Here is a 23,509-nt window from a genome sequence, read left to right as displayed (position 1 = left end):
ACAAGGATGGTATCATACCATTTGAGGATATTGATCATTTTTGGAAACAATTAAGCTTTGATCCTCTCCCAACCGAAGACGATGAGGATGATCTAGAGATATGGGACACGACAAATGGGAAAAAATTGGCGGAGATGTATAGGAATATGTCCCGACCTCAAAAGAAATTCCTATGGGACAACATGATGCCGGTCATGTATCCTTTCACCCAAGAAAATATTTTGGAACCGGAGAAGAGTGACCCGAAAGGTAGGAAGAGTAAGAAAATGAATAATTTTCAAACTAGACAAGCCAACAAGGAACTATTGGCTACTAAAAGGAATCCATCCAGCGTTGAGTACCATGATGCAAGGTTTGAAAAGGCAAAGAAAGAAATTGAGAAGTTGATGAAGGAGGAAGAAGTCAAAGTTCCAAAAAAACGAGGTCGCCCGAGTATTCAAAAATCGGAAACAAGTAACAAAGAGGTGAATGATAATGATTGTCCGTCACAAGCTAAGGATAGTAAAGAGGATGTCAAGGGGAAGGCTAAGATGTATCCTTCACAAACTAAGATAAAGGAGAAAAGAACCGTACATGAAATTGGTAGGATGAGAGGACCCAAAAGAGATAAGTCCGGTAGGTATATGAGGCCTATCAATTTTATATACGATAGCTACTTGGAAGATCTATCGCCAATAATTCATGAGCATATTATAGCAATGGACGACGTGCAAGGCGATGGAAATTGTGGTTATTACGTCACGGCGGAACAACTTGGTCCTTTTATGGAAGGGAATAATCCGGTGCCCCCTGAAAATGAAGTGAACTATATTCGGCAACGATTGTTGCAAACCCTACGTAAAAACAAAGAATTCTATAAGACAATGATGAGAACAGGTCCAAGAAAAGATGCAGGGGTGGCAGCGGAGTACGTTGCATTCGAACGTCGTTTGCATGGGGATTTTATCATTACCGAAGAACATTGGATGTCAATGCCCATTTGTGGGTTTTTAATAGCGGATATATTCAATTGCGTCGTACATTTTTTCGCATGGACGGGTAGTAGCTTTACTTACGCGCCTCCAACAAAACCTTACAATGATGGTGTAAAGGATAGAAGACTTGTTCTTGGATTTGTTCAAAATTGTCATTTTATCGGCCTCAAACTTAGACCCGGTTGCCCATTACCACCCTTGATGAGTGCAACCTTTTGGCCTAGATTTGAAAATAATTTTGCGATGGATTGGTGTGCAAATTATGCGACGGAAATGGATCTTTGGAAATCCTTGCATGTGCAGCCTCCAAGTGGACAAGTAATTACGTTTTCAAGTGATGAGGATGAAGATGTTAAGAATGAGGTCAGTGAAGATGATGAGAAAGAGGTCAGTGAAGAGGATGAGATTCGTTTAGGATCTCCATAAAAAATGTTTCATTGATTTATCTTCTTATTTTGTGTCAGATTCGGCTTATAAGAAGAATTCACTGAAAGGCGAACCTGACAACAAAAATATACCAGAGTTTTTTTGTCAGATTCGGCTCATATTATTATTTCACTGCAAGCCGAACCTGACAACAAAAATATACCAGAGTTTTTTTGTCAGATTCGGCTCATATTATTATTTCACTGCAAGCCGAATCTTGAAACTTTAAAAAACCAGAATTACTTTGCTAGGTTCGGCTTGTAGTATATTTCTGAAGAAATCCGAACCTTTCATGATTCATGAAAACAAGAATTATCATATCATTCCAATAGACTTCTCAAATTCATAGAAATTATGGATTACATCCCTGCTACATAGTAGGCTTGCAATTAATTTCTAATATCCTAAATGGGTAATGAGAAACCTTCTAAGAATGTGGTAGTGATCTTTGCATTTGAAATTCTTTCCCTTACATCGTCGCCATTCCTCTAGAGCTCGAACTTCAATCTCAGAGTTTGTTTCACCTTTGAGTCTATATCGACTCACAATCCGAACTAAAGCTATGAAGTCTGAGACTTTTTTCTTAATACTTATAATTCGTCAAAACAAGGACGCACTATCCCGGTTGTGAGGATTACCTGTTTCCGTGCTGAAGGCTTCATGAATTCTAACCAAGTAGTACATACTCATCAGACCATTTACTCGTCGTTCTTCACCCTTCTTTGGATAGTATGCTACATAATTAGTGCAAAGAGATAAATCTTCTTCTAGAGTAAACTTAGGAGTTGGGGGTGCCATTTGTTGAGCATATGTGGTTAAGAATATGAAAAAACATGTAGGTATATATAGAATATAGTTTTACAACGGCTATATCTTTCAAAAAAAGAGTCGTTCCTAGATTTTCGTGAAAAAAAGTAAAGGTTCGGCTTATAGAAGTTTTAGAACATAAGCCGAACCTATATAAGTAACGGCTATTTTTTAAAAAATTTTGAAAATTTTTACAGATTCGGCTCACCATATTGGTGAGATTTAAGCCGAACTATGTACTGGATTACACCAATAATGATTTTTAAGGCTCGGCTTATAACTCAAATTATAGAAAAAGCCGAACCTTAAGGACAAATGATTCGGCGCGTAACTAACATTAGAGGATAAGCCGAACTCTATAAATTCGGCGCATAACCGTTAAGCTATTCATTAAAACATGAAATTGAAGGTGTCAATAACCAAACCCAGCACAATTAAAAACAAAGTTGAGCACCTAAAAGCAAAGGTGTTTGCAACACCATAAAAGTGTACTTAAAACTTAAGAAAAACATTAAAAGGAAGTTGGAAACATAAAAGGACATTTAACCACGACCCCTCTTCTTAGTGGTAGGCTTTTGTCCGGGTTCCTCGGGTCCTTCTCCTTTGTTGATGATTGCATCCCACTTTTTTTAAAGGTAGTTTTGTTCTTCCACGGTCATTGGTGTTTTGGAATCAATTTTTTCCTTCATTTTTTTCAACATCTCCCTACCCGCGGCATTGGTCCTGACACAAGTATGAAAGTTATAAGACTAATTCGGCGCAAGTATGAATCATGTCTTGAAATTTTTATTAGATTACACAGAGAGTGGATCGGCTCATACCACAAAATAATTATACGCCGATCCTAAATATTCGGATCAAAACCTATATTGTCGAGTAAGCCGAACCCTGTATTCGGCTCACAACCGATATTGTCGAATAAGCCGAACCTATGATTATGAACTCAAACATGTATTCGGCGCAACATGATATCATATAAATAAGCCGATCCTACACACTTGTAAAATTCATGAAATTTTAACAATGATATTCGGCGCAGCCCTAATACTATCGAATAAGCCGAATCTAGACTTTTGAATTGAAACATGTATTCGGCGCAAAACTAATACTACCATACAAGCCGATCCTAAGCACATGCAAAAATTCTGAAATTCAAACAACATTTATTCGACACAAAACTAATACTACCATACATGCCGATCCTAAGCACATGCAAAATTTCTGAATTTCAAACGACATTTATTCGGCACAAAACTAATACTACCATACAAGCCGATCCTAAGCACATGAAAAATTTCTGAATTTCAAACAATATTTATTCGGCACAAAACTAATACTACCATACAAGCCGATCCTACGCACATGCAAAATTTCTGAAATTCATAAAACATATTCGGCACAAAACTAACACCATCGAATAAGCCGATCCTAAATATAAGTCTCTGTTTTACTAAGTTCGGCTCAAAACAGATTTCAGATATACGCCGAGCCGTTCATATGCACTTTCAGAGTTCAGTTTCAAGAACAGCTCGGCGCACATCAAACATTTGTTTTACGCCGAACCATACCCTGTAACCGCCGCAGAACACATGATTTTTACGAATTAAATCGACCAAAACAATCAAAAACATCAAATATGAGATGGGTTTGTAGAACTAACCTTCTTATTTTCATTTCCGGCGTTGGTTCTTTTTCAATCTCTTCTTCCGATTGATTTTGTGGTTGATTTTGAGTTTGTTCTTCACTCTCTAAATCTTCTTCTTCATGAATAGGTTGTTCAATCGATCGATTTGAACGAGATACTGCCTTACGACGATCCATTATATAGTTTCACAAATCGACAATTAAATTTCCGCGATGAAAAAAAGAAAGGGAAGGGTGGAGTTCGGCTGTGGAGAGGAAGAAGAAGAAGGTGAATGAAACTGATTTTAGGTGTAGTTGATTATAGGTTTTGTATTAGGGTTAGGGATAGATTAGTAGTAATTTAATGGATTTAAGGGCACATAGGTAATTGAACCACCACATAGGGTACCCTTTATAAGGTCACCCAAGTTAGGACTAGTCCTTTGTATGCCTTGAAAGTTTTAGGCATGCCCAAAATTGGTGTTCGACAATAACACCATGACCATACATCAATATTATAGTGGAGCCGCTGAAAATGATATCCACCCTACTTTACACCAAAGTAAGTAGATACTGAACTGTACCCGAAGCAATGTCTATCCAATGAATTTGAAGCTGGTTTATGTTTCCACATCTCCATGGATATCAAACTAACTTCCAAATAATCCAAAAACTAATAGCACGTTTAGATATTATTTTTAAGAAGTTCTTTATCGACTTTTGGAAGAAAAAATTCAGAATTTAATTAGGATGTAATTTTAGATTGTTTTTCAAAAAAATTAGACAAGACCAAACAAACACTCAGGACATTTAGCAGCACCAGCTCAACAATTGGTTAGTAGAAGCTCATTTTTAGGGGTTTGCAAATTCAATAAAGAAAGAGGTCAGGAGATGGAGGTTGTGCAGATCGTGCGGGTGCTGGGTTATATAGTTTCTGAGCATCAGCTGGTGATTCTGAAAAGGTTCAGCCAGGTTTCTTAACTATATAAGGTTGGCTGTTTGGTAGTTTTAGGAAATTGATTTGGGTATATAATTTCAAAATAAATTCTATAAAGAAAAACTGAAAGCTTTTTATGAAATAGAATGGTTAGCTTCTGACTCTGTTTCTGTTATCCAAATTTCTTGTAAGAGTGGGTCTAGTGGAGATTCCCAAGCTCCCCACACCCCATAACTGCGGTCTAATATCCTTTTCCTGCTCGTGTTCCTTATTTTTTTGGGAATCCCTAGTAAAGAGATCATAGACGAAGATGATTGCTCAATTTGGAAAAGTGCAAAACATATAATGATCAACCGATTTTACAATAAAAACTTTATAACTTGGAGGGGTCCATTGAAAAAGAAATGAGTTTTTTCTTAAAGATCGTATAACTTATTAGAAAACGAATAATCGTTATCCATAATGATTTAAAATTTGTGTACGTCCATAAAGTAAAAAATAGACAACCATTGTCCGCTTTTTTCCATAACCGGTCAATCATTGTCCGTCCACAATACACATAAAGAACCACCGCTGAAGTCAGACTTTCCCCAGGTTGACGCAGAAAATGAGTTGGGAACAGGATATGAAGAATCGTAAGACCAACGTAGCTAATTTCGATCGATTTGGCTGACATATCACTAATAATATCAATTCCGGTGTTATCTGAAATGACGATATTATCGATATTTCATCGATATTAGCCGATATTCACGGATGTATTTCGGCCCTAGCCAATATTCACTCAAATCCGACATTGTCTAGGTTGGGTAAGAGCATCCACAGTGGGCGAGTATAACCAAATTTATGGGATGAGATCCTAACACAGTGGGACGGAGTAAAGATCAAATTTGGACCAAAGATCAAATTCCAGACCAAATATGGTCGCGACCAAATCCCAAATTCTAATATAGTCGGGCGTAAATTTAAAGTACGCTTGATGCTGGGCGTAAATTTAAAGTACGCTTGTTAACGGGCGGAGATTTAAATTACGCCCGATGAAATTTTAATTAAATAAAAAAAAAAGGAATGAGGCGGACTTTTAAAGTCCGCCTGTTAAAATTTGCAAAGAATGGGGCGGACTTTTAAAGTCCGCCTGACGAAATTTTAATCATTTACCGTTGCGTCACACCACGGACTAAACCCAAATTTTGGTCTTTTTTTTTATCTTTGATCTTTGGTTTTGATCGCACCACTGCAGTTGCTCTAAGACCCGGTCTAAGACTCTATAGGTATAGTTGATTCTCGAATATATTGTGGAATGATTGGGAAAAAGATTTCCAATCGGAGTATCATTGGTGGGAACCGGATACAGGACACTTGGCAATTATAAGTCATTTTGACAGTTGAGACAGATCTGTGTTGAGATCTCTTATCCATATACCTGATTCTGAATTCGGTGGTGTCCAATCTGACTGACTGACTCAAGTTGGGAAGCTCAAACCTATAGAAAACAAAAAATAATCAATGTATGCAACAATTTAGTGGAAGAATACAGACAACCCAAATCTCCTTATTTTCATTTTTCTTTCGAATAAAGATCAAAAACTGGCTTATTTTAAAAGCAAAAACATTACTACGGCTTTATATTCAGGCCCCACTTATTTTTCAACCAAACGGAACCCAAGTAATGGAATGCTTTTTTCTTCCCACCCCATTGAATTGAATGAAAAGAATTGTATTTATCGAGTAAGAGTAAAGTTTAGTCCTTTTTGATAAAATTCAAACCAACAAATCTGTTAAGTAATTTACTATTTTTAAACAAGAAAAAAAAGTTGAAATTTTTAAGTGTTTTCAGTACTCATGGATTTCACATTTCTCCTCACATTCAAAGCTGTAAACACTAAACAGTAGAAGTAGATAGACTATTTTAATGGCATTTCTCATTTCTGATGTAGTAAAGTGTCTTAGTGGTTTTACAGAAAGAATTTCTTCTCCATTGTGGAACAATCTTAGGAGACGCATGAATAAAGAATCGCCATCTGCATCATTGTCGGCGTCATTCTCCATTGGACACGACATGTTTGATAATAGTAAAGAGGTTATTGTTAAAACAATTAAACATGGTATTAGAACATCATCTTTGAAGAATTACAGAAAGGTTTCAAGTTTCGAACCTTATTTCGATTTGAAAAACCAACCCTTTACTGATAGAATTCGGATTCATCGTTCGAATTCTATTGGTTCAATTAGTGAAACAAAAGTGAGTTCGGTTGCTAGTTTGGGGCATAAACAGCTTGCTCTAGTTGAAGTTAAAACTGGGTTGGACTTGAAAATGGCTGCTCTTAGATTAAGCAAATCAAGATCTTTGAGTGTCCTGCAAAGTACGCGACTGATTCACGACAGCGAAAGAGGGTTTGTTTTTCGACTCGTGAAGAATCCTTATATCAGATCCTTGAGTGTAACAAAACTTGTTCTTAGTAATGAGAAAAGTGTCCAGAAGAAACTGATTGAGGAGAGGAAATCCAATTAGTTGTTTTCTTTGTAATTTTAGTAATGTGGTTATTGTTGGATACCATTGAAGAATGGAATGTATCTTTTCTAATGTAATTTACACATATTTATTATGTTATCAGGTATTTCAGTTGCAGCTGCCAACTTTTGTTGTACGATTTGCTAAATTTTACCCATGCCTAACTACATACTCAACACCTAGCTAGAATCATGTATGGGGAAGGGCACCAGGCCATTGAATCATGCGTTGTACAGTTTCACATCCAAAAGCTCTATTCAACATGGCTTGTCTGTAAATGCATTTTATATACACTTACTAGCGCTAGAGAAAATAACGCAGTTAGAAACGGTCATACGTTTTGCATGCCTTGTTCATAAAGCCGCACCAAACACCAAGACCTAGAATATATTCCGCTGGTACACGTCCTTTTCACAAAATTAGCGACATGAACTCAAAACCACCTGAGCAGCCAAGGGGCTAATCTACTGCGCATTCTGTCACAACTAGGGGCACACTGCAGACAATTGCCGCCATCTAAAGAGTTCAGAGAGCTAAGACAACAAGGATGGTATGACAACACGCTGAACATGATCATGGATAACAACGAATGGTTGTGCACCTATCCGAGACAATACTTCAAAGAATACGAAAACATTCGCGGCACAGTCGGATAGCCACTATTACGACGAGACAGACTATCCTCACTTCGATCCGTAAGTCCCGAGTCTAATAATCAATTTGTTGGGAATGAAAATGCACAATTACGATATACAAAACAAAGGAGCAGTGTCTTTACCTTTGATGGGAAGAAGACGGAACCGCTAGGACAATGATTCCAATTTTCTTTAGTTTTCAATCCATGAGTAGTTAAATTGTTTTCTAGGATTTTGGAAGAAGCTATTTTTGATGGGTGGTACTCTCTTCGTCCTATTTTAGACGAAGAAAAGATTTTTTTTTCAAGTCCCTAATTATACGAAGGTTTTCATATTTTTTCCCCAAACCTTTCTTGATTTTTCCATGCTTTGGAATCATATATAAACATAAAATATAATTTAAGCTCAATTTCCCATATGAAAATTTTAAATAATCCACTAAATTCCAAATCCAAACTAAAATCTAGGAATTAAAAACTAAAAATTTAAATATCTTAAGAGATATTAATAAGGGTAGATTTGAAAAATATATAGTCTCTTTATATTTTCTTAATATGTGTGAAAACACCTTCCCCTTCATCTAAAATAAGACGGATGGAGTATTTAATAATTAATTTTTTTGACATATTTACTCAATTTTTATGCTTTTAATTTATTAATATTTTTCTCTTTTTTATATGCTTTACCAGGGCTTAACCCGTGATGTAATGGTACGGGACGAAATTTATGTTTGACCGTTAACCCATACATTCTTTTGGTTTGGATCACTAGAATGTTTCTGCTACATATCCCCAACTTTTGCTCGGCCGTTTTCCCTGCATGACGTGTGCTCCATCAAAACCCAAGCCCTGGAATCATTAAACATTTGAGACCCATGATGGGTCCTGGAAAATGTTTCTCTATGTAAAAACTGAAACCGAAAAATAGGATAATGGTAAGAGAAAATTTGAGTTGATGTCTACGGTTTACACCAGTAGTGTTGCCACCCGCATAAAACATGTATCATAAAATTGATTAAACAATTGGATTCCTTGAATATATGATTATATCATACAGAGACAATGGCTTTGTAGCATAGGGGAAATTATTATCTCTGGAAAATGTGTAAAAACATTTCAACAACTCTCACATTCCTTGTATTCATTCTGGATACTGTATGTGAGTTCCTTTTCCGGTAAGCACAATATCAATACTTGGTGAAAATTTACATCATCCAGATCACCTGTTCCGGCTGAGATTTTCAGAGTTGTGTTGTCTTTAAGATTTAGGATATAACAGTACAATATTATCCGACTCCCAAAAATAATTCGGGTAGATTGTAAAATGAATTTACCGACTTCGTGGCCATCATCAAAGCCATCTTTCATCAATGAGTGTTAGGTTCTTCAATATACTCTCTATCGATTGGATTCCCTTGCTTTCTCGCACGTCTAAGATAAATATCGCCCTAGTGTTTGAGTGTTTATTTTTTTTTTTTACAATTAACTGAATACCCTCTTCAATCCAATGGTCTCATCGTAGGCATCTTTCATGACAGAACAATTTTCCGGATTTCTGTTTTATGACAAAATCCATTTCACCCTTATCACTAATAATTGTCTTTTCGTAAGGGTCCAACATCAAATATACTGAGATTGTTTTTCAAAGTCACACTCCCAGCAGATGCCTTCTTTTGTTAGCCTGCTCCAAATACTGATGAATTATGATTAATATAGAAACATTAATGCCACAAATTGCTACTTCCGCTTAACACATGCACCTCGTCTGGTTTATATGGAGCTCGCTTTCAGTGAGTTACTACACCAAAAACTAATTGTATATTTCTGTACTGTCAATACACCTATTCTACACCTACTAAATCTTTACAATTATGTACTGCAACGAAGCTTTGATGCATTTGTTGGATTGCATGAATGGTTGCGTATCAAATGCGTGATTGCGAAATAGGTAAACATAAATCAGATTGGATTTTAGCAAAACCTGTTGACTGGGCCGATTTTACCTCTCGATGTTAGATGTTGAGTAAGAAGATTTTAGTCGACCTGTTTTGATTTGCAGGAATGGATCAATAGGCGAATAAGCATAATGATCAGAAGCTACAACCAAACACCCTCAATCAGTGTTGATTTTTATAAGAGTCCCTTGATTCAGAGTGTGTTGAAAACTCAAATAGCCAAAATTTTGAAGAACATTATTAGTTTATTGAATAAAATGATGGCTGGTATCCTATAATAAGCAAATTTAAAGACTGACTTACATGAATCAAAGGGAAATTTCTTTTGAAAAATAGCTTACGTAAATCAAAGAAAAGGAAAAGCTTTGAAAAATGTTCACTCAAATCAAACACATAGATTTCATAAATCAAAACAAAACAATGAAATGTGTATATTAAAAATAAAGAGATATTGCAAAAGAATAAAGTCATAATGTGCAAACAAATAATAAGTACTTGGAAGTCAAATAATCCGAGCAATAGAAACAGGATCAAGCACCCAACTTCGGTTGTCTTTTATTTTTAATAGGGTTCCTCTAGAGAAAATTGAATCATGTGTCATATCTAGCGGTTTTCTTGGCAGTCATATTCTCGGTTGCCAAAATTGCAGCTCTAAAAACACCAAAAATGCGAAGGTTTTGAGAATTTTACTGACTTCTTTTTCAAGAGGAGAAACCTGATAGTTTACTTCACCTCCCCAAATGGTAAATGTCTCCTTGCAAGGATACTTCCTGTAGTTACTCCTGAACCACCAGGTCGAATCTCAATATCATGCACTGAAGTGCACGATGGTGGCATCCTACAATTTCGGAGAACAAAACATATCAAAATGGAAAGCTATTTGATTAGCTTTATTAATGTAGAAAATGAATTTCATTTATTAATGTAGAAAATGACCACTTTATACATGAGTAATGGACACTAATTTAATGTACAACAAAATTAATATGGAGCTGACAAATTACCTTCAGCAATTTGATTTATGCAGCAAATTTATTCCGTCCTTAGAAGCTACCTACATTTTTTTTACTTTGAATTTCTACCGTCATTAGCAGGTCCCTCCATAGAAGCGTCTTCCATGCATGCACCTGCAAACAATAAATGCATATGGAAAATATTACAACGTTGATAATCCAATCTTTCAAATCAATTTAATCTACTTGAAATTCAAAGAAACACAACATAAAAGAGGAATAATTACTACCTCCTTGATTCATTGCAAATTCAAATTTCAATAATGGTTTCAATACTAACAAAAAATGAAATGTTGATCAGTTCTTCTGAAGTTTTATGTGTTGCAAGGGTTTAAGCCCTTGTTATTCAGTGTTGGAGCATGAGAACAATTTCAGGCAAAAAAAATTGCCAATCATTTATTTTTTTTGTTGCTTTTTTTTTTTTTTTTTAAGATAATAACAACCCAAGATTCATCTTTCAAGTCAGTGATAAATGCTCTGATAACACCACACACTATACCAATGATTCAATGAGAAAAACGCAGAAGCTACAAACAAACTTGGATTTAAACCGGAAGCATCTAAATCTTATAACATTCCTTAGGACAAAATCAACTTTGATTGCATGTAGTTGTAATCTTGGAAGTGTATATTAAGGGTGTCACCTTCGACCCACCTGCAAGTCTACAACACATTATATTCTATTATTAAGAGGTACCAAAATGGTAAAAATTATTACTTCGGTGCGTCCAATACACAAACATATGGAAAAAACGCAGTATATATATATATATATATATATATATATATATATATATATATCCTTCCGTGATAGTTTTCCTAAAGAGAAACAAACATATGTGTATTCAGTGGGCACCAAATTTTTTCCTTGGTTTCATTGAAAATACACAAATTCATAACTCCAGCTAAATTTTAAAATTGCTAATTTGTTACCACTGCTCACTGCCTCACACAATGGATTAAATACCATAGGAGTCAATTACAAATTAAGTGGATTAACTCACCGTAATTTGTGGACGTCATTAGCGTACACAGCCTAATATAATTATAATAGAGTTCAAAACTTTACAATGTCAGAAACCAAAGTAAACAAAACCATAAAATTAGAAATATATGACCAAACCTTAAGCTTCATAGTCATAATGCTTCAATAAATTTATGTCAATAATGGCAACCAAAAAAAATATATGAAAATTTCCTGACTTGATGATCACCTGTTTGAAGTAGGGTTGAATAGTATTTCTTTCAGTTTGTTTTTATAGTTGTTGCTTTCAAATGTTTTCTCTCCAGTTAATGCCCAAGTAAGTATTCCATCCTAGGGGTGGCACTAATGCCTAAAATATAAGCCAATATCTTGCTTATTGCTTCTTATTTTCTTGGTGACTTTGTCCATCTTTACATAATGTGACTGTTCTGGTACGGTTTCAGATGGTATTGAGATTATCATAGTTTTATCGAAGACAAAGGTGAAGTTCCAATGGCTTACAGACAGAAATCATAAACCGAAAGTCATGAATTGATCAATGAAAAAAGTCGATAACATATTCAACATTGATTAACTACAATCAAACAGTCAATACCGATCGTTTTTCATCAAAAACAATTAAATTTCAATAAATTTTCAGAAACACATTGAACAAACGAAATTGAGGTATTCAAATCAGAGATAAAAACTTACAGAGATGAAGAAATGATTCACCTGAGCAATCTAACTTCTAATAAAATCGAGATTGGAATTGGGAAGTATGCGAGAAGAAGCGAAAGGTTTCAGTTTTCTTTTTTTTCTCTGATTCCTATAATTTAGGTAATAGAGGAGAACAATTCGGCGGAAGGTGTAGTGACAAAAACACAAGTATTTTGAAAGCAAACCACAACCCTGGATTTATCTTTGCCAAGGACAAATCCTGACCACTTTTTACATAGGCAAAGTTATCCAAACCGTGTCATGTATTCTAGATAATAATTGTTTTGGGTAGTTTTTAAGTTGCCTATCTTTTATAAGTGAAGGAAAATTAGGCTTTTGATTAACGACGAAAGTCATAAAAAAGAGCTTGTAACGTTATATCCTCCAAAACATGAGATTGGGTTCGAAATTGCTTTGAGTAAATTAGGAGTATTGTGTCCAAGTTATTATTATTGAGTTTATAAACATTAGAAGTACCGGAATCCAAAACCCTAGATTTGTCTCTCTTTGGTAAAAAAAAAAATCAAATTTAATTAGTTTTTCTTTAGTATTTTCTTTTATTAGTCTTAAACCAAATCTTTAAAAAATTCCGAGAATCGAATTCTTTCTTACCACTGTTAAAACTACATCAACATTTTTAAGAGAGATACTTATCTTTTATCTAGGCCGGGGTTCATTGTTAAAGATCTTTATTTACCAATTAGATCACTCTTTGTTAGTTATGAACAATCATTTGTCTATGATGGCATGATTTTAATACACATATTTTGATGGTATAGAAACCTGGGAATTTTACATACAATATCTTTCTCTATAATAGTTCTTCCTAACTAACGTGAGGAATTAACTATCATACATATGAAGGTTCTGCCAGTCAGACGCTAGACTCTAAAGCCTTTATTATTTATCTGTGGTATTTCATTCGAATACGGTTTCCAAGATATCCCGAACGTCTTTCAAAGTTCCACATGTAGTCACATGATGTTGGTATGTATAATAACATTCAATTTTTTTGATATATGATTTGCAACACTGATTTCAGTTGAGTCATATTCACCATTATCCTTGGAAAATTTTACACCGTTTACAGTAATTGTTGGACGAGTATAATCTTTGACAACTTTTACCCATGTATCGTAATCACGAATTCAACAAGAACGACTTGTAGGTTTTTTTACAATTGAGTTAAGATTATCTAGGTTTAACGACGTACAACCCGTGATATTTAAATTATAAAGATAGAATAATATAATATGAAAAAACACAGACACCATAAATTTTTGTTAACAAGGAATCTACAATCTTGTAGAAAAACCATGGGCCTATTCTAGATTGGACCCATAGTGATTTAAGATGTTACACCAATACTATCATATTTCAGACACTAGATATAATACCTGTTTCAGTTGTCTTCATGTACCTTTAAAATTCCTAACAGAATACCGATTCTCTTTAAGAATTGCTTTTGTAAATATTCTAGCAGAACGCAAATTCCCTTTTGAAGATACTCATCTAAATCTTCTAGAAAAACGTGAATTCTCTTTAGAAGATATTCCTCCACAATTAGGGGTTATCGTTTTGTAACCTAATTGATTTTACCTCATGAAATCAATTAGATTTTTTTTAGAGATATCTTGATCTATCAAATCTAGAGTTTATGATAAATAATCTTTAAATGGCCCTATATTAGAAGATAATGACCTTAGAATTGACAAGAATTATTGTAATCACCTAGATATAGGTTCTGTAACTACCAAAGGAGAAGATAACTAACCCGTGTTTTACGATTCCCAAGTAAAGTCTTCAAAATCTCTCTCTTTTTCGTGAAGATCAAAGATGTGGAAAACAATTTTATGAAACACACACACAATTTTCCAAGGGATAGTTTATGTAGTTATATAAATCATTTTTTTATAGTGAATGACCAAGGCTAGGTTGCTTTAAACTTAAGCCACCTTGTATGGGAAAAGAAACATCAAAAACTTGACTAAAATATACCTTAAATCACATTTTTGAGGTTTTACTCGCGAACTAAACCTTTTGCTACACTTATCAGATTTGGTAAATCACTCATAACTTTTGTGCTGTAACTTGGGATTGAGTGATTCCTGGATCGTTGGTTTTATCTTTTCATTCACTATAACTTGTAGATATTTCCAAGATTAATGGTTATTCTCACTAAATTCTTAGGCTCAAAACTCCTCGTATGTATATATAAAAGTATATTTACCGCTATAGGAATTATTCCAAATAGTGAGCAGTTTGTTTCGATAGATATGGACGTAGAATATAAATAAGAGAATCAAGTATTTATTACTAACCTTTAATGAAGTTATGGATAGATGTCTTCATGTGGTCTTCAACCTCTAGTCTTCAAGGATAACTTTGATTCTAGAATCTACCACTTAAACCTAATATATTCCAAAATTGAATTTAGTAGACTAAATCAAGAATGCATTTTGCACATCTAAATTTGACTGTTAACTTGACATACCAACACTGGTGATTTTTTTTTTGAGTATTGCTTGGTTGAACCTACTGGCGTTGGTATGTCAAATCAGATGTCAAATGTAGATGCCAAAATGCATTCTTGATTTAGTCACTAAAGTTAGTTTCAGAATAGATTAGGTTTAAGTAGTAAAGTATGCAATCAAATCTATGCTTGAAGAATGGAGATTCAAGAATATACGAAGACATATTGTAGAACTTCATTTAAGGTTAGTAACAAATGACATACCAACGCTGGTGGTTTTTTTAGAGCATTGCTTGGTTGAACCTACTAGGTTGGTACGTCAAGTCAGATGTCAAATGTGGATGCAAAAACACATTTTTGATTTAGTCACTAAAGTATGTTTTGGACTAGATTAGGTTTAAGTAGTAGAGTATGGAATCAAAGTTATGCTTGAAGAATGGAGATTCAAGACTATACGAACAAGTGCCTACTCTATGAAACAATTCCTATGAAGGTAAATATACATTTATATATACACTCAAGGATATTTGAGCCCAAAGATCCAAAAATCACTCAATCCGCGAAAGGTCCACATATTGTAGTAAATGAAAACGTGAACCTAACAAGTCAAGGATCACTCAATTCTGAGTTATAACGAAGAAGTTATGAGTGATTTATTATAGCAACACTTATTTTTGTGGGTAAGGTTAATTTTGTAAATATGAAATTATACATGAACTTTTGGAAATAATTCGTAAACTAAAACCGTAAATAAATGACTAAAGGCGTATTTTGGTCAAGTTACTTGGTGTTTCATTTCCTATACAAGGTAGCTTTATTTCCAATCAACCTAGCATTGATCGTTCACTATAAATAAAGGTTTCATGTAACCACAAAAACTATCCCTTCGAAAATTGTGTGAATGTTGCATAAGTTTGTTTTCCATATCCTTTTTCTTCACGAACAAGAGTGATATTTCAAAAGACTTTACTTGCGGATCATAAAGCCCAGGTAATCTATCTTCTTCGATAGTTACAAAACATGTTTCTAAGTGTTTTTCGCAAACCCTAGATTGATAAATCAAGATATCTCTAGACTATTTCTAGGTGATCTTGTGAGGAAGAATCAATTAGGTTACGGAACATGTAAATCCTAATTGTTAAGGAGCATCTTCTAAAGAGAATTAAAGTTTCGTTAGAAGTTTTTCAAGAGTATATTTTATATATAATTGGGGTTCTGCTAGAAGATTCACAAGAGCAATTCCTAATGAGAATTGGTATTCTGCTAGAAGTTCTACAGTTGCATGAATACAACTGAAGAAGGTATTACGTCTAGTCTTAAATATGGTAGTAGGTAATTGGTGTAACAATTTAAATTAGTATGTGTTCAATTTGGACTAGTGTTTGTGGGTGAAAACTGTTTCTGCTGGTTTTGGTAATTTTGGGCGTGTGGATGAGAAATGAATCTAAACCCTAAACAATGCACTGCACGGGAGTACTTTTGATTCGAGAGATCAATCTGTACAATCCTGGCCTAAACTAAGAAATGGCAGTTCCAGGCTTGCTTCGGTCACAAAGTGTAGGAGAAGGGTTTGTCTTAGGGAGGGAAGCGAAGAGAGTGTTGAGACTATAAGGGTTAATTCTGAAGATGTGGCTTGTTTTATGACTTGTATCAGAAAGTGGAACTGGCTTGCAGAGTGAAAATCTACCAGTTCTTGGTAATTTTTCGATACTATGTTGTTGCCGACCAAAAACTTGTTGTTTTGTGAAAATAGGTGAAGCCTATTTATACAAGTCATATTGAAACGTACCCTGGTGTTTTAGGAAGTGGAAACGATTGAGTGGTGGAAGAATAGAGTAACATGTAACCGTCAGACATTATGCTTCCATGATGAAGGAAGTGAATTCGTGTAACCGTTAGACATTATGCTTCCATGATGAAGGAAATGAATTCGTTTACACCGTTACTTTTGACCACCACTAATTGTCCCGCTTCATGACACTTTCTTATAACGGGCGCATTGCACGTCGTGAGCTGTAGACCGCCAAACCAATACCCTGATGAGCATCCCCCAGTTTGTGACATGTTTTGATGTCTCGAGTATTTTCGTGGAAAACATGTAACACTTTGATACGTGTGGCAATTCAAAGTCAACGGACTTACCGCAGGAAAATAGCATGTGATGCTATTAGGCTTGTTTTTGCTGGTCGCCTAAAACTTGCTACATGCATGTTAGTTCGGTAGCGAACTCGGACGGCCGAGATTACATCTTATGAGGAAGGGTAGCCGTCGATTATGGCTACCTTATGTTGGAGCTTGATGATGGCGCAGTGGTGTTTTGATGTACGCCAGTGGCAATGTGGCATGGATGGCGTGGATTGTGCATGCCAGTGACACGGTGGTGCAAGTGGCGCATGGGGTATCCATGGCCACTAGATTTAGGCAGCTGGTCGCCTGAAACTTGCCACAAGCCTGTCAGTTCGGTGGCGAACTTGGATGGCTGAAATTGCATCTCATGAGGAAGGATGGCCATTGATTATGGACACATCTTGTTATATAGTAAAGTGGCGCCATTGGCATAATGACGCTTGGCGTAGCCATGGCATAGCGGCATGCCAGTGGTGTAGCCGTGGCATTGTGGCGTGGCCACGGCTGTGGAGTTGTAGCATGGCCAAAACTAGGATTTGGCTCCGTCACCAAATTTAGGGCTTGGCGGCATGGCCAAGGCTAGGGTTTGGCGCCGTGGCCAAAGTTAGGGCTTGGCGGCGTGTCCAAGGCTAGGATTTGGCACCGTGGCTAAAGTTAGGGCTTGGCGGCGTGGCCAAGGCTAGGATTTGGCTTCGTGGCCAAAGTTAGGGCTTGGCGGTGTGGCCATGGCTAGGATTTGGCGCCGTGGACAAAGTTAGGGCTTGGCGGCGTGGCCAAGGCTAGGATTTGGAGCCATGGACAAAGTTAGGGCTTGGAGGCGTGTCCAAGGCTAGGATTTGGCGTCGTGGCCAAAGTTAGGGGTTGGCGGGGTGCCCAAGGCTAGGTTTTGGCGCCGTGGCCAAATATAGGGCTTGGCGGCGTGGCCAAGGCTAGGATTTGGCGCCGTGGCAAAAATTAGGGCTTGGCGGCATGGCCAAGTCTAAATTGGCTCGTGGCATGTTACTGCGGCAGAGTGGCATGTTGTTGTGGCAGGGCGCGTTTGGCTTGCCAGTTAGTATGGTGGCGCGGCAGGGTGCGTTTTTCCTTTAATGTATGACGGAAAGTTTAGAACGATTTGATTGGTCGAGAAAAGGGCCGTCCAAACATAAGGCGCGGCCACACCTCTAGTGCTTGTGGCGTATTTAAAGTGACCCGATTGGTCGGTAGGAAGGAGAGGGGCCAGACAAGCATGGGCGTGGCTACACTTATGGTGTGAGTGTGGCGGCTTTACAACAACCTGATTGGTCGATGGGAAATGGGGCCGACAAGTATGGGCCCAGCCACAACTTATGTGTGTGTGGTGAGTTTAAAGCGACCTGATTGGTCGAGGGAAATATGACTGGTTTAGGATGGGGTGTGGATAATGGAAAGTGGCATCAGCTGTCCTAAGTCATGGCCACACCCCCCTTTGCTGCCGCGGCTCCTTGTTTTTCTGATTCTGGGCAAGGTTTTGCACCTATTAATTCATGGCGGATTAATTTCCTAGTTTTCCTAAGCTTACTTTCGACAAGAAAGGTATTGTATATTACACAAGGCGCAAAAGTAATTGATTGAGTCCTATGTGTTGACACATAGTTCTTTAAGTTCATTTCCAGAGAGCAGCATGCTTTATGATTGAATACCTTATGCAAAAACCTTATCCTTGATATTTGGAAATTTGTGCTACTCTGCTGCGAGTGAACACAAATTTTCATGCCATATAAACATTAAGGTTTCAGCCGAGGAACATAGCATAGAAAGTATTCAAAGAAACTTATATTAAGCGAATATAGGCAAGGCGTCGAAATTTAGAGAACATCTGGGATGGTTGCTACATGCACCAGTCTGGATTAATTTCATGTAAATATATTGAATGGCTCAATAAATATGCCAGTGGAGAGGTTGACACTCATGGATCCGTTTCCTTACAGAGTGACGTCACATCAGATGCAAGGTTTTACAATTTTAACCCTAAGCTAAAAACCACCATCAACATTATGTCTCCTTCTTAGCTCGGAACAGTGGTATTGTTGTGGGGTAAGCATGAGATGGTGACAGACAAAGATAAAATCGAAACGGCAAGTCATGAAGAGATTGTCAGGAAGATTTGGCAAACCTTTTTCAAGAGGCATGAAGAATCTGTGATCCTTGCATTGGCGGATTTGTATAAATTCGGCTTGGCCATAGGGTGTTGGCGCCAACGCTGTAACTTTGGCTACTGATCGGCATCGGTCGCAATGCGAATTGGTCTGTGGAACGGGTGCTGGACGACTACAGAAAGGTGGATGGCGCTTCTTCGGCTGACTAGGTCAATGGCGTTGCTGGCTATGGAAATGTGAATGACGCTGGCTAGGACGCGGACTGTTGGCGCTCGGGGTGGCCTATTGGCGCTGGCTGTGGAGCAGACTGTTGGCGATGGCTATGGAGCGGAGAAGATGACGCTGCTTTGAACGGCTAAGATGAGTGTTGAGGTGGTGGAGCCGTCAGCACTATAATGTATTGAGGCAGTATGCCGGACAACAGAGTATTGGGTGTTGAAGATTTTATATGTCTCAACACTAAGAGGATGGATGTGTTAAGGCAGTATGCCTTGCAACACAGTAGTGAGTGTTGAGGAATTTACACGTCTCAACACTAAGATAAAGGATGTGTTGAGACAGCATGCCTGGCAACACAATAGTGGTGTTGAGGAATTTGCAAGGTATCAACACCAAGAGGAAGGATGTGTTGAGGAAGCATGCCTAGCAACACAATAGTGGTGTTGAGGAATTTGCACATCTCAACACCAAGAGGAAAATGTGTTGAGGAAGCGTGCCTATCAACACAGTAGTGGTGTTGAGGAATTTGCACGTCTCAACACCAAGAGGAAGAATGTGTTGAGGAAGCATGCCTAGAAACACAGTAGTGAGTGTTGAGGAATTTACACGTCTCAACACTAAGAGGAAAATGTTTTGAGGAAGCCTGCCTAGCAACACAGTAGTGGTGTTGAGGAATTTGCACGTCCCAACACCAAGAGGAAGAATGTGTTGAGGAAGCATTCCTAGCAACACAGTAGTGGTGTTGAGGAATTTGCACATCTCAACACCAAGAGGAAGAATGTGTTGAGGAAGCATGCCTAGCAACACAATAGTGGTGTTGACGAATTTGCACGTCTCAACACCAAGAGTAAGAATGTGTTGAGGAAGCATGCCTAGCAACATAGTAGTGGTGTTGAGTAATTTGCACGTCTCAACACCAAGAGGAAAATATGTTGAGGAAGCATGCCTAGCAACGCAGTAGTGGTGTTGAGGAATTTTCACGTCTGAACACCAATAGGAAGAATGTGTTGAGGAATCATGCCTAAAAACACAGTAGTGAGTGTTGAGGAATTTACACGTCTCAACACTAGGAGTAAAATGTGTTGAGGAAGCATGCATAGCAACACAGTAGTGAGTGTTGAGGAATTTACACGTCTCAACACTAAGAGGAAAATATATGTTGAGGCAGCATGCCTGGCAATACAATAGTGGTGTTGAGGAATTTTCACGTCTCAACACTAAGATGTTTTAAAGTTTATTGAATATGCCTAATAGATATAAAACATTTAGTTTGAGGATAGTTACTTAGCTCTGTCTCCGCTAGGCATGTCCTTCGCGCATGATTGGACTTTAGGTATTTTAGGCTCCCCCATGAGTAAGCAGTATCAGACGTTAGTGACGACATCAGGAGGATGACGGGTTGATAGACGGACAAAAGTCCCCAGGTCTTTGATGGGATAAAAATGGTGGCTACAACTATGAACCTTGGCTGGCTGCGATCACGATCTTTGACAGGTACGAGTGTGGTGGATACGGGCGCGAACCTTGGAAGGAAGAAGTGTGGCGGCTACGACACGATCTTTGGCATGAAGGAGGCGTTGAATAAGCTTCGGCTCTTGGATAGGACGTTGAAGCTTATGGAGTAAAATGCTGAATCTTCAGCTTTCTTATGGAGAGAACGTCGAAGCGGAGCGTCTGTTGGAGCGAACATTGAAGCGGAGCCGCTGTTTGGAGAACGTTGAAGCAGAGCGACTTCTGGAGAGAACGTCGAAGCGGCTCCTGGAGAGAAACGTCGAAGCTCTCCTGGAGAAAACTCCATTGAGCTTGCTTATTAACCCTTGACTTCGAAAAACGACTTGATACGATATGGAATATGGGAAGATGACACAAATAGTGATAGTCGGCAAGTCGTGTTTTTTCTCTCGTGGGAAAGAATACGCTTCTTCTGCTTGATTTTCCCTTGCAACTCTCAGAGCCTTGATGGTTATAATGTTGAAGTCGGAGGCCGCGTCAATCAACATGCTGTCAAACTCGACATCCTTCAAGTGAACGGTGGTTAGGAGTCCCCAGTTCCATCTATCAATCGTGATTTCCAGGAGAGGTTGGGGTTTGGGAACAAGTTCCCGGCTGGAAACAGCTGCTTTCCTGATGCAGTGCGGTTGAGGGCTGCAAATATGTCTTGACGTTGCGCCTTGTATAAATATAGAATCTCACATAAATGTTTCATCATAGACTGCACAATTTTGTGGGCGAAGTCCCTAGAAATCATGCAGCTCCTGATGGGAAGAGAGTCTCTGTGAACTCAGGAGGGTTGCTGATTTTCTTTGCCTCGATTTTGAAGAAGTCGTTCCTGATCTTCAAGTGTGATGAAATTGGATTGCTGATTCCCTTCTACTGGGCGTTCAAGAGCTACGCGAGCCTTTTCATCTATAAACGCGCGTCTGCTGAAATGCATGCGCCGGATGTTTAAAAGTATTACTTGTCAGCTCCATCTGGGGTTGACGTGACTTTTATGGTGGCCGCTCTGTTAGTTTCTTGAGGAAAATAGGTATCTCTTTCTGAGTTGTAGCCATGTCTGTCAGAGCCTTACGAGAACCTTTTGTCTTTCCATCAAATCAACAGTGGTAAGAGGAGGTCGGCTTCTTCTGGATCCTCCAGTCTATCATTCTGATGATGGAGTAGCAGCGGCTCTGGTGACGGTTGGAGCTGTCACACTTGAAGAAACGTTGGGAGTGGCAACAGCGGCTCTGGCTCTGGTGATCGGCGGCGTAACACCCGAAGAAACATTTTCCACGCCGTTGGTGTTGGCAGGTGACGTATTAATGCCACTGGAAGGAGCGTTAGTACCGGGGATGATTACAACGCTAGTGTTCTCAGGGTTTGTTGCTGATCCGGACCTGAGTTCTACCATTTTGAGATCGAGGTTGAAAAAATGAAATTGGGAATTGGAAATTAATATTGTAACCGAGAGATTAATCTCCCACTGTGGTCGCCAATTGTTTGTGGGTGAAAACTGTTTCTGCTGGTTTTGGTAATTTTGGGTGTGGATGAGAAACGAATTTAAACCCTAAACAATGCACTGCACGGAAGTACTTTTGATTCAAGAGATCAATCTGTACAATCCTGGCCTAAACCAATAAATGGTCGTTCCAAGCTTGCTTCAGTCACAAAGTGAAGGAGAAGGGTTGGTCTTAGGGAGGGAAGCGAAGAGAGTGTTGAGACCAAAATGGTTATATTGAAGATGTGGCTTTTTTTATGACTTGTATCAGAAAGTGGAACTGGCTTGCAGAGTGAAAAGCTACCATTTCTTGGTGATTTTTCGATACTATGTTGTTGCCGACCAAAAACTGGTTGTTTTGTGAAAATAGGTGAAGCCTATTTATACAAGTCATATTGAAACGTACCCTGGTCTTTTAGGAAGTGAAAACGATTGAGTGGTGGAAGAATAGAGTAACATGTAACCGTCAGACATTATGCTTCCATGATGAAGGAAGTGAATTCGTGTAACCGTCAGACATTATGCTTCCATGATGAAGGAAATGAATTCGTTTACACCGTTACTTTTGACCACCACTAATTGTCCCGCTTCATGACACTTTCTTGTAACGGGCGCATTGCACGCCGCGAGCTGTAAACCGCCAGACCAATACCCTGATGAGCATCCCCCAGTTTGTGACATGTTTTGATGTCTCGAGTGTTTTCATGGAAAACATGTAGCACTTTGATACGTGTGGAAAGTCAAAGTCAAGGGACTTACCTCAGGAAAATAGCATGTGATGCTATTAGGCTTGTTTTTGCTGGTCGCCTAAAACTTGCTACATGCATGTTAGTTCGGTAGAGAACTCGGACGGCCGAGATTACATCTTATGAAGAAGGGTATCCGTCGATTATGGATACCTTCTGTTGGCGTCTGATGATGGCGCAGTGGTGTTTTGATTTACTCAAGTGGCAATATGGAATGGCTGGCGTGGATTGTGCATGCCAGTGGCACGGTGGTGCAAGTGGCGCCTGAGGTAGCCATGGCCACTA

The sequence above is a fragment of the Papaver somniferum genome, chromosome 6 (assembly GCF_003573695.1).
Source record: "Papaver somniferum cultivar HN1 chromosome 6, ASM357369v1, whole genome shotgun sequence".
Lineage (NCBI taxonomy): Eukaryota > Viridiplantae > Streptophyta > Magnoliopsida > Ranunculales > Papaveraceae > Papaver > Papaver somniferum.
Note: the sequence above shows the minus strand (reverse complement) of the source record.